This window comes from Protopterus annectens, chromosome 13.part0 (genome assembly GCF_019279795.1).
Source record: "Protopterus annectens isolate FY-2018-M chromosome 13.part0, PAN1.0, whole genome shotgun sequence".
Taxonomy (NCBI): Eukaryota; Metazoa; Chordata; order Ceratodontiformes; family Protopteridae; genus Protopterus; species Protopterus annectens.
Window position 1 is genome coordinate 609,670,577 of NC_056747.1, and position 12,284 is coordinate 609,682,860.

General features: G+C 38.1%; 1 protein-coding gene across 2 annotated transcripts in view; it reads left to right on the top strand.

Annotated features, from left to right (window-relative positions):
* The first annotated feature begins 2,518 nt into the window (after positions 1-2,518).
* Positions 2,519-12,284, top strand: part of TRIM37 (tripartite motif containing 37) — a 2,575,817-nt gene continuing 2,566,051 nt past the window's right edge. For both annotated transcript variants that reach the window (XM_044054277.1, XM_044054276.1), the window contains exon 1: positions 2,519-2,908. The gene's annotated coding sequence lies outside the window, so the exon portion shown is untranslated. The remainder of the gene's footprint in view (positions 2,909-12,284) is intronic.

Genomic DNA, 12,284 nt, shown 5'->3' on the forward strand with positions numbered 1-12,284 from the left:
AACCCAAACATAAAACTACTGTTCAGTCTCAGCCTTACTACAGGATATGTACCCAAAGAGTGGCGTACAGCAACAGTGGTCCCTCTCCACAAAGGTGGTGCCTCAATGGATCCTGGAAACTATCGCCCCATAAGCCTGACTAGCTTGGTCTGCAAAGCTATGGAAAGGATCATCATGGACCTCATAAATAAAGATATTGTGGACCTATAGACACTGGATCCTACCCAGTTCGGCTTTGTTAAGGGCAGATCCTGCCTCTTAAACCTGGTTGATTTATTTGAAACAGTCACCAAGGCCATTGACGAGGGGAAGGTGGTCCACACAGCCTACCTGGACCTCGCAAAAGCCTTCGATACAATACCCCACTCGGGCATTATAGCTAAGCTCACCAGCTTAAATATAACCCCCTATGTCACTAAATGGGTTGCAAACTGGCTCAAGGACAGAACCCACATGGTTAGAATTACTGGAGCCATGTCAGACTCCAAACCAGTTACAAGTGGCGTCCCACAAGGCTCAGTCCTGGGACCTCTCTTGTTTGGTATATATTTCTCGGAGGTACAGGCCAACACGGAAGGACTGTGGCTGACTAAGTTCGCAGATGACTGCAAACTTGGCACCATAATCGACTCTCCAGCCGACACAAGCATCCTCCAAAAGGGCCTCATAGAAACAGACAACTGGTGCCAGAGCCATGGCCTCAAGCTAAACTCCAAAAAGTGTATAGTCATCCCCTTTGGCAAAAACAAAGTTCCCACAAATTACCACATAGGTGGTAATCCATTAAGTACAGAAGAAGTAATTAGGGACCTGGGGACCCAAGTTGATAGCAATCTCTCATTTGACAACCACGTGGCCAAAGTGGTTAGAAAAACATTTTATATAGCCCACCTAATCATGAAGGGATTCACATCTAGATTAGGGGAGGTCATCGTGCCTCTTTACTCATCCCTCATCAGGCCCATAATTGAGTACAATGCCCCTTTCGGGATGTACCTTACCAGACACCTGCAGCAACTGGAAAGACCCCAAAAGTACCTCACCAAGAGGATCATAGGGTTCAAACAGATGCCATATGCTGCCCGGTTAAAGAAACTCCAGCTCTACTCAGTGGCATACCGCCTGCTCAGAGGCGATCTGTACCTGACGTGTAAAGCCATGTCCAACCCGGAATTAATGGACATGCTGCACCTCAGAAAATCCAAATCCCATCGAGCTACGCGCTCGAGAGACTTGAACCTCAGCACTGAAATAAATAGGACATGCTGGAGGGACAGATTCATAACCCAGAGGCTCCCTTCACTCTGGAATAAAATCCCAGTCCAGGTTAGGCAGAGTCCCCTCACTGACTCTCTTCAAGAGGAATCTTGATGAGTGGATGGGAGATCGTAGGTTTACCCCGGGTATCACTTCTGTGTCACTGTTAGACAGAGGCACAGTATACTAACCTCGGAAAAAGGGCATAGCAAAATTAATTTAAAATGGGTGGCGAAAGCCAAACACACTCTGGCTAGGCTTATAAATGCCCTAGGGCAGATAGCCTAGTATGAACCTATGAACCTATGAATAACAGGTTTTGCATTAACATGAATGAAATCTGAAACTCAAATGTCTTTTATTTTTTAACTTGTGTCTTTAATGATTTGCCAATAATTTGCCAGAAAACCACAATTTTATGAAAAACGGACCAAAAATATGAGGCAAAAATCTGGACATTCTGCGAAAATCTGTACAGTTAAAAAAAGATATGTATGTTACTTTCCGCAATCACGCGTAACTTGTATTTGCATTCCTGAAAATCACCTACACAAGGGAGTTACGTCTACATGCATGCATCCTAACCATCGACCCTACCTTCACGTAGAATGTTAGTAAATCAGATGAAACACACCTCTCAATCTCTTGGTGCTAGAAATTGTGACAAAGCCTTACAAAATGGGTGTGTGTGGGGGGGGGGGGCAAAGGCCCCAAAATACGGGCAGATTTCAAATACTGCTCATATAAATTTAGAAACTTGCTAGAATAACAGGGTCTGTGCCAAACATGCATTTTCTGGTAAGGATTTGACGTCCGAAACTGAATTGTATGTTATTATTTAGGGACTTTAACCCTCAGATCATCCCAGTAATTTGCCAGAAAATCATAAATTTTATGAGGAACAAACCAAAAATATGAGACAAAAATCTGGACAGTTGAGAGGTATGCCGGATTGAAGTTGAGGAATAAGGCAATCTGAGAGCAAAAATCATAGTTCTGTCCCTAAATAACAGCTTCTAAGACGTACGATGCTCTGTCAGGAACCTTACCCTACTCTATGATATATTTATAAAATAGGTTATTTGCTTAATGTTCGGGTATCCTAATGCCTCTACAGGGTATTTGCCCTCTTTGCTTTGACCCTCCCCCTAAACGCTTAGCTTGGTATCTTGGTAACCAACTTTTTTTTGATTGGCAGAGAGAAAAAGTGTGCAGAACAGATAACCCTGATTGGGTAGTTACCAAAACGCGGTCCAGTTAATATCGCGAGAAGGAAATGAATAGTATCCCAGGAGATAAATGATGTGAGACATGAAAAACGAGAAAAATAAACATTAGTTAGTGGACGTATTCCGTACCGGCTCTGTTTCCGTTGCGAAGCAGTGAGTGAGCGTACGTGGTTCTTTATGCTCCTGTTAATCTTTTGGTTGGTATCAAAGATGGTCAAGTTGCAGCGGCGAGGGGGTTGTGAGGACTGACCAGCCTTGAGGCGTACCGCAGTAGGATATAGTGTGCAGGAAAGACGCCGGGTATCACTCGGGCAGCGGTGCGCCTCTTGTGTCCAGAGTGTAGTCACAGAAATCTGCATTTGCCGTGGAAGAGGGAGACTGCCTGCAGGCAGTGCCACCCAAATGCGCTGTTATCTTGTAAGGTACTGTTTAGCTGATTTGCATTCCTCCCTCCTGTTTGTAGCATCTGCATTATTCTTGTTAAGACCAGGGAATGCGGAAAATGATTGCCATATACCTTGGCACTGTAGCGGGATGCGTTAACTGCTTGGTTATTATATAGTAAAAAAATCTGAACTGTGTGAAGATATTGACAAATGAAATGCGACTTGAGACCCTTCACTTGTTCCTGATCTCAATTATGTGGTTGACCTGATGCAGCAGATCTACTGTGTCCTAGCTGACTGTAGCTGATGAATACATTTATTTACATTTCTCAGTCTGACTCCCTTTTTCTTTATAACTCTGCAGTGTTATCGCAGAGTTTAAGCACTTGCTTATGGATATTTCACAGTGGTCAGTGTCTTGTTGCTAACAAGTTTGTTTTTTGGGTGTTATAAAATTATTGAAAGGAGGAAGCAAATATTAGCGGAGTTTATGCTAGGACTTGGGGAGACCTGTGCAAATGTGAGCGGTTTCCCAATAGACCCACAATAACCCCATTTTGTTTAAAGGACGTGGTGTTTTCAAAGCATCTTTGCAATACATTTCATTAATGATAGTGCTGTAAATTTATGTTGTCCCATTATTGAACTGTTGACCCAATATATCAAGGAAAGGTCACACACAGTAGCAAGGCATTCTGAATAAACGTAATCAAGTACTTTTTACATAAAGTCATTTTGTTTATGTTGTGGTTGCAGTGCTACATGTCATGTAGTATGTGTCAGTCAGTTCACTTGCAATATCTAACCGTATGCCGTTACAGGGAGGGTGGGTCTCACGGGGTTGCATGAGTTAGTACTGCAGTATAGTGTATACTGTCTACTTCTGTAGATCTTGAGGTATCGGAGTACAGCAGATGTGTACTTCTCTGTTTGCATGATCATTTCTGTGATCTCATGAAAGAACAATCATATCTGTTAAGAAAATTTGGTGGAATTGCCTTTTTAGGAACACCGAAAAATGTGCATTAACATTTTCTTTTGTCTAAAGTAAGACAATAGTGTATGTGGTAAGCAGTCAGTTTCCAACTCCACTAGGTTGTTTTCCTCATTGCAGCGTAACAAAAAATCCATTATTGCATCCAATGCTTTTCAGCAGTTGCCTATTTGGAATTAGTGTTCAACATTGTCCATGCTTATTGCTCATTTCATACAGTGCTTGAGAGTTTGTGGGAAAACCATGTAAAAATGTGTAAAAGTATGATATGATAAAAACACATATATCTAAGGTAAAGTAGAATATATTATAAAAACACATATGTCTAAGATAAAGTACATGATAGTTTAACACCATAAAACCAGCATTGCATTGTCACATAATTTGTCCTCACTCTGTAATATCAGAATTGTCAGGTTTGAAACATATTTGCAAGTGTATCAGCTAAATTTGCCATAGTCAAAATCAAATGACATAAAATTCGTATCAGAAGTGTTACACTTCAAGCCCGTTATTGTTCAGCGCAGTATAAACATAAATGCGCACGCACAACCACTTATATGTCTATAATGACTGTTTGTTTTATATAATGGATATTTTTATGTGCAGGCAGATTGACAGAGAAACAACAAAACATCTGTTTTTATTTTTACAAACAAAGCTAAATAAATTTTAAAATCAAATAGTAATAGGGCATTTGTGAGTGTAAAATTTGTTTATCGTGCTTCATTCTACAAAATGAGTATAGTAGATAGTTGATCAACTGAACATAGATTATGCGGAACGTAAGTAATCAGAACCAGCCTTCCAAAGTTTTTTGTAGGAAAAATCATAAAGTCTGAATATGTAACATTATATGTATTTGCTTGAGCTATGAGCTTGGACTATGATGTTTGCAGATGACATTGTGATCTGTAATGAGTGTAGGGAACAGATGGAGGAGACCCTGGAGAGATGGAGATATGCTCTAGAGAGAAGAGGAATGAAGATCAGCAGGACTAAGACAGAATATATGTGTGTGAATGAGAAGGATAGAGGAATGGTCAGGATGCAAGGAGTAGAGGTGGCGAAGGTGGATGAGTTTAAATACTTGGGATCAATAGTTCAGAGTAATGGTGAGTGTGGAAGAGAGGTGAAGAAGAGAGTACAGGCAGGATGGAGTGGGTGGAAGAAGAGTGTCAGGAGTGATTTGTGACAGATGAGTACCAGTAAGAGCGAAAGGGAAGGTCTACAAGAGGGTAGTGAGACCAGCTATGTTATATGGGTTGGAGACAGTGGCATTGACAAAAAGGCAGGAGTTAGAGCTGGATGTGGCAGAGTTATATATGTTAAGATTTGCACTGGGTGTGACGAGGGTGGACAGGATTAGGAATAAGTATATTAGAGGGTCAGCCCAGGTTGGAAGGTTTGGAGACAAAGCCAGAGAGGCAAGATTACATTGTTTTGGACATGTGCTGAGGAGGTATGCTGAGTATATTGGAGGTCTACAAGAGGGTAGTGAGACCAGCTATGGTATATGGGTTGGAGACAGTGGCATTGACAAAAAGGCAGGAGTTAGAGCTGGATGTGGCAGAGTTATATATGTTAAGATTTGCACTGGGTGTGACGAGGGTGGACAGGATTAGGAATAAGTATATTAGAGGGTCAGCCCAGGTTGGAAGGTTTGGAGACAAAGCCAGAGAGGCAAGATTACGTTGTTTTGGACATGTGCTGAGGAGGTATGCTGAGTATATTGGGAAAAGGATGCTAAGGATGAAGCTACCAGGTAACCGGAAAAGAGGAAAGCTTAAAATAAGGTTTATGGATGTGGTGAGAGAGGAACATGCAGGTGGTTGGTGTGACAGAGCAAGATGCAGAGGACAGGAAGAAATGGAAACAGATGATCCTCTGTGATGACCCCTAACTGGAACACCTGAAAGATGTTGATGATATGTATTTGCTTGAGCATATCTTTTTGAGTTTGTAGCCAGCCTGTGTGTGAAAAATATTCTTTATTGTCCATTCCTGTGTGCAGGAAAAAAAACAATATTTTAGAAGTTTTTGTCTAGTTAAGTTGTATGTTTGATTATCCGAAATACCCTAGTTCATATAATCAACGCTCTACTGTGATGCTTTATGCATATGAATATTCAGTTTTTGTTTCTGACCAAAGGCACACTTTAAAAAGCTATTTTTTTCCAATTTTGTTAATTAATGTAACTTTAAAATAAAATGTGGCATGGTAATGCTGGTACAAAAGGTGTTTAGAATGATTGGAAGGTATGAAAAATCAAGTTCCCATGTGTTGCACTTTCTGTTTTTTTTTTTTTTTTTGCCTAATAAAAATTCTGTTTTCTAAAATCAAAACATCAGGTTGTTGGAACACATTGTGTGTGTGTTTGTACATATATAGATGCAGCTGTTTTGGTTGTTTGATGCTTTAGACGGCGCCAAGTTTTGGTGGTAGAAATGGTCACTGGTGAAATTAATTATAATATACTCGAAATTTAGGAGGTTGAATATAGCAACATTTTATGTCTATCACTTGCTTTGCCATTGTGCGATCATAGAATTAGTATAAGTTCCGGGGATGTTGGGGAAGGGGACCCGCCCCATGTACAAATAGACTTTTTTGTTTTACTTTTGCGTGTAGGTTTAGAAAAATTATGATTGCAAATGTGAATGTATTGTTTGTATTTGGGTTTATTATGTATCAAATATTTTGACTTAGTTTCTTATTGAGAATGAAAATGCACACTTTGTTATTTGTTTAATTTTCAGTCAGTATGTGTGTGTATGTAATCTTTTTTTCCTTTTTCTTTTGTCATTTGTTGACTGGGTAATAGGAAACTGGGCTGGTCTATGTACTTTTTTGCCGCTATACACACAGAACAATTTAAAATACTTATATTTTTTTATTAAATGTGACATTTGTTTAAAAAGTGACATAGGTACATACACAGTAGTAGAGGAGACTAACCATAACATTTTCATTGGTATCGTTCGTGCAATATGCATATGTTTATCATGTAGTATACACATGTTTTCAATAACTTTCGTTCACTCCAACATTATATAAATTGTCCAAGTGTTGCCCTCCTGTAAGCCTCACTGATCATCCTGAATATTATTCTGCATGCATTGTTTCCACAATTGTCATTTATTTCTATGTAATTTGCATTTTTTATTTTGAATCCCACCTCCAGTTCTTTTATCTCATTTACAATATTTGGTACTTCAGTTATAACTGGCTTAGGTTTTGATTTCTATTTTCTAGTAAGAGGGTTTTTAGCAGCCAGTAACATGAAAATTATTAAGGCATTGCTATGTCTAGACAATTTGGATTCTGTATCCCAGCACAAAATAATAATTTCCATAGTTATAGCCATATGCTTCCTCAACATTTCTAACAAGTGTTCTCTGAAGGGGATTTTTAAAGTTTGCTAGTTTATTAAACACCTAACAAAAATATGTTCTCGGTTACCTAGCCCCCCCCCCCCCACACACACACACACACACACACCATGCCTTCAGCATTTGCTGTCTACCTGAAGAAAAATTCTCTGAAATCTGCTTGGGGTACAGAAATACCTATGCAGACTTTTCAAGCAAAAATCCTAAACTTGGGTGCCATGCAGATGTCCTCATTGTTCCTTCGTAACTTGCCTTCTTTCAGTCTCTTTTCCCAATGTTTAATAACTGCCTCTAAATTATTATTATAGTTATTATATAATGTTTTATATGTCTTACTAATTATCCCCGTTTTTGTCATACTAATTATTCCCTTTTTAACAGCAGCTTCTATTCTATTCTAGACTGAACTAAAACACTAATAGAGCTGGTCTTTAACTTGATACTCTCATGTCCCTTTCTGGTTGCATATACTCTCTGTTTTTGATAGGGAAGGCAGTCCCTAACCTGCAATCCAAATTTTTGCTTGGCCTCATCCCACCCTATTACTCTTCCCTCTCTAGTTACTTGCTCCCAAGTGCCTTGGTCCCTTTGCTAATATGTTCCAGTAAATTCCAGCCTACCACCTTGCCTATTTTCTATGCCCCTACATTGTCATTCCCGTTGACAAAATTCTTTTCTCCATTCCCATGTTGACATAGCTCTCAAAATACTTTCTGCTACTTTGAGTACAGTGTATTACATGTTTTTAGTATACTTAAAGACTGCATCCAAAATCTTACTCTTTCCTTTTTTCTCAAACTTCTCTCCTGTTTCGTCATCATCCCCTTCTACATTGATTTATAACCTTCTGCTTGTATGACATATAATCTTTAAAGTATCCCTTCAAATCGGGTAATTTTAAAACGGCTTGCTCTGTGATGATCAGCTTATTTGCTGAAGTCTTTTTGTCTTCCCCTCCCAAATTAATTTCATCTCCTTATTAGTTATCAACCAGAATGTCTCCTCTGTTGATAAAAATACGCACAACCTGTATATAAAATGAAAGGGGCTAAAACAAACAAAAAAATGCTAGAATAACAGGATATGTTTCTTCACCTGCTTAATCTGAAAAACGTGAACGTTGAAACTCAAATGTATGTCATTATTTAGTGACTCCAAGCCTCAATGTTTTGTCTGAAAAACACACTTTTTATGAGGAACATGACAAAAATGTTATCTGGATGTCTTGTGAAAATCTAGGCACTTGAGAGGTATGGAGATAAGTGTAAATGTAACAGACTTCACTACACTACCTCTGTGACAGGGCTCGCTAAATGTTTTATGGCTTTGAAAGCTGGGAAAACACTAACTAGTAGTACATGGAACAGGTAAAGCTCCATGCACTGCAAATAATTATGGTTGTCTCACCAATCATAACCCTTATGTGTTCTCAACATGAATGACAAGATTCATCTTGAGTGGTGAATTTCTTGGCATCTATGTCTCAAAACGCGTAATAAACAGGTTATGATCGTCAAACCGATCATAATTCTGTATGTAGGATCTTTGGTTATTTTTGTTGTCATAGGCTCATTAATGTTGGTGACAACCCTTTGTAGTTTTTGTTGACCAAGTCATTATATTAGAAGTTTTTGTGCTTTGGAGCTATCAAAAATAGTTTCTTAATAGCAGCCTATTCTAAACCAATGCAAATGCTCCCTTATATTCCTTTGTATGTTCTGCACTTGCTTTTTTGTTCTGTGAGATTCCTGTTATTCTCCATGACTTATAACCTTAGTCAGCCATTCTAAATAATTCCTATTACTCTTTATCTGTATCTCTTTCTGTTATTTCTACCTTGTTTGTAAACTCCATTTTCATTTTATTCTACTCACTAACTACTACTCCTGAAGAACTTCCCTAATAATTATCAGGTAATTTCCACTACCCATTCTTTAAATTCCTCTCCTTTAACAGGTTAAGAAATTGCTAGCGTTTCATTTTTTACTTTATTTCTCTGTATTTTTATTTTAGTTCTTATTGGTGCATGATCTGAAATAGTTATTAGATGTGTGTCAGAGCTTTCACTTAAACATTCTCCTGTGAAATGTAACTTGTATCCAGTCTAGCCCTGTTATTGTACCCTGGGGAGGTATGTTTAAATTCTGTCAGAGCTCCTTCTATTGAATTCAAGTCTTTTTTGAGAAACATTCATATCCATTTCTTCAGAAATCTGTCCTCTCTTGTTACATTTTCCCTTCTAGTCCCCCTGTACATCATTACCATTACAAATCAAGTTCCAATCCCCACCCATAAATAATGATCCCTGCTGAAAGTGGAGTATTTCTCCCAGAATTCTCTTAAGTTCTATAATTGCAGTTTTAGGTGGAATATAAATTATATAACTGTGTAATTCTCCTTCCCTGCCATTAAACCATTAGTACAAATCTACCATTATTGTCTTTTTTTACCCACTTCTATTATTATTATTGGAGCCTGTCTAGCAATCAGTATTATTACTACCGTTTTCCTTTGTCCAAGATACTCATGTGAATGTCTATCCTGAAATCCTTTCTTTGTCAAATTCACATTCTCATTTCTTTTCAACTGTCTTACAGCATTGCTATTTGCACTCTACATTTTGTAATCTATTTCCATACTGTGCTTTTATGTACATTTGCAAGGCCATTTTGTTCCATGATAATATGGACATACAGTAGCCATTATGATAGAAAACTATTGTTCTCCACGTACTATACTTGTTAGTTCTTTTGAATGTGTATTTCCAACATTTAGCTTAGATGAACACACTGTCTGGGTGGGGGATCTATTTTGCAGTTGCCTTTTTTTTTTTCATTTCCATTTAAACCTATGCCACATTTTGTAAGTCTTTTTGCTTCAATGAAAATATTCGAACAAAAAATTTAAATGTTTTCTGACCCCCCACATTCTTTTTTTAACTTAAACAATATATTCAATTTAGATAGGAGCAGTTCCCCAAATCTGTGGCTGCACCAACAGGCATTACATATTCTAAAATTAAAGTTAGTCATGCTAAAGTGCATGTTATAGCCTGTATTTCTACATACACAGCTCTCTTTTCTTTTCTTCTATTCCCCTCCTGGATGTGAAAAAATGCGTACACTTTTCAATGAACATTAACTTTTAGTCCTAAGAAAAAGTGCGCTGGCTGTCTTTTAATAAATAAAATTGTGCACTGTTATATTAAATGCATTCAAATATGAAGGCTGCCAGGGAGGCAACTGCTTGTATACATCTTATTCACTTTGTACAGTTTGAAAATGTATTAATTCACTGAAGTGCTTAACAATTTACTTTTAAATTTTAATAGGCAACCTGTAAATCACCACTCTGATTTGAGAACAAATGTTCTTCAGCAGGGTGTTAATGTAGAGATAATGACTCCTGAAAAACGAGTCCTGTGCTTCATGGCAGCATATTAAGTTGCCGTGGAGCTTGGACTTGTAACAGATATAATGGACGCCATTATTTTACACTCACTGAGTAGTGCTTTTGCTGTTTAGAGAGTGTAAAATTAAAAAAGAAGAAAAAGTGTGTGCCTGCATGAAAGTGAGTGTGAAATCAGTCAAGTCATTATTTTACACTCGCTAAGCAGCTCTTTTGCTGTTTAACGAGTGAAATGGATAATTAAAAAATTTGTGTGCATGCGCATATATGAGTCTGTTCAAATTTCTGTGTGCTTGAGTTCTTGGGTGATTGCTTTCATGAAAGTGGAAGTGTGTGTATGAGCGAGAGAGCAAGCAGCAGATACAACTCCTTTAAAATTAAGAGGTTATGAATACGTAAAACCCTAAACAGTACCCACCAAGTGGTCATCTCTCAGTGATGATCAGCAGGAAAAGAATCCCCCAAAGTGCAGAGTACACTTTATTATCCAGGAAACGCACATAAAAAAGTTTGTTTTTGGGATTCTTTTCCTGCTATTTATCCTTGAGACATTGAGTGATGACCATTTGGGGGGCTTTGCTTAGTGTTTTTGGTTCTTTTGTTAACCCTTGGACCTTCCTGTGAGGTATGCATACCTTTCAACCTCATAGCTCAAGAAATCCCGATAATGTCTAAAATAATGGGACAAAGGCTCAGAAATGAGTTTCACAAGGGATAATTGGCTAGGCTTAAAATGGCCCACAAGGGCAGTTAGCCTAGTGCTAATCTATGAACCTATGACCATTTTTTTTTTTAAATATTGCTCTTATAAAATTAGAAAGTTTACTGTATTGACAGGATTCATGCATTTTCTGGAGGATTTGAAACCACACCTGTCACCTCAGGGACACCCCTGAATTTGACTTAAATTTTAGTTCTACCTCCCTTAATCCCTCCTAAAACTGGTGATTTTTTTCAAGAAAAGATGGTGAATTACACATAATAAACAACAACAATAAGTATAGTGTCAGCCTATTTTACTTAAGAATATGTATATTAATTCACATTCTCTTATTCTGTCAATGTCTCAAGTTAACAGAACCAGAATATTTTAGGTGTCCCTGATTAGTTGAGAGCTATCATAAAATCTGAAACTCATTTGTAACTCATTATTCACTGACTTCAACCCCCAGTGATTTTCCAGCATATACTACAGCAAGTTTTAAACAGTAGGCAGAGGAACTATTTTACATAAAAAAAAATATAAAAGAAAATATATGGTAATAAAAAAAACAGCCCATTCTTTAAGTACAATAATGGCCTCCAGGATGTGTGTTACTGTGTAATTAACACCTTTCAAGGGGAGTAGAGGCCCTTCGCCTATGGCATCGGGCCTCATAGCACCCTTGGGAGGGCATTATTTACACAATCTCACACACCCTGTCTGGCATTCTTGCTTGCACGCTTAACACAGAATTTTCAGAGGTCTCATGAGTAATTGCTTCCACATGCAAATGGCTCATCCAAAGTAAAAAAGCAGCTAGTAACTTTGCAAATGTGTGAAACTATTTTCACTCAGAATACACTGTCCAGAGTTCTTTTTTTTTTTTTTAATTACTTATGCCTGTAGATTTTTGT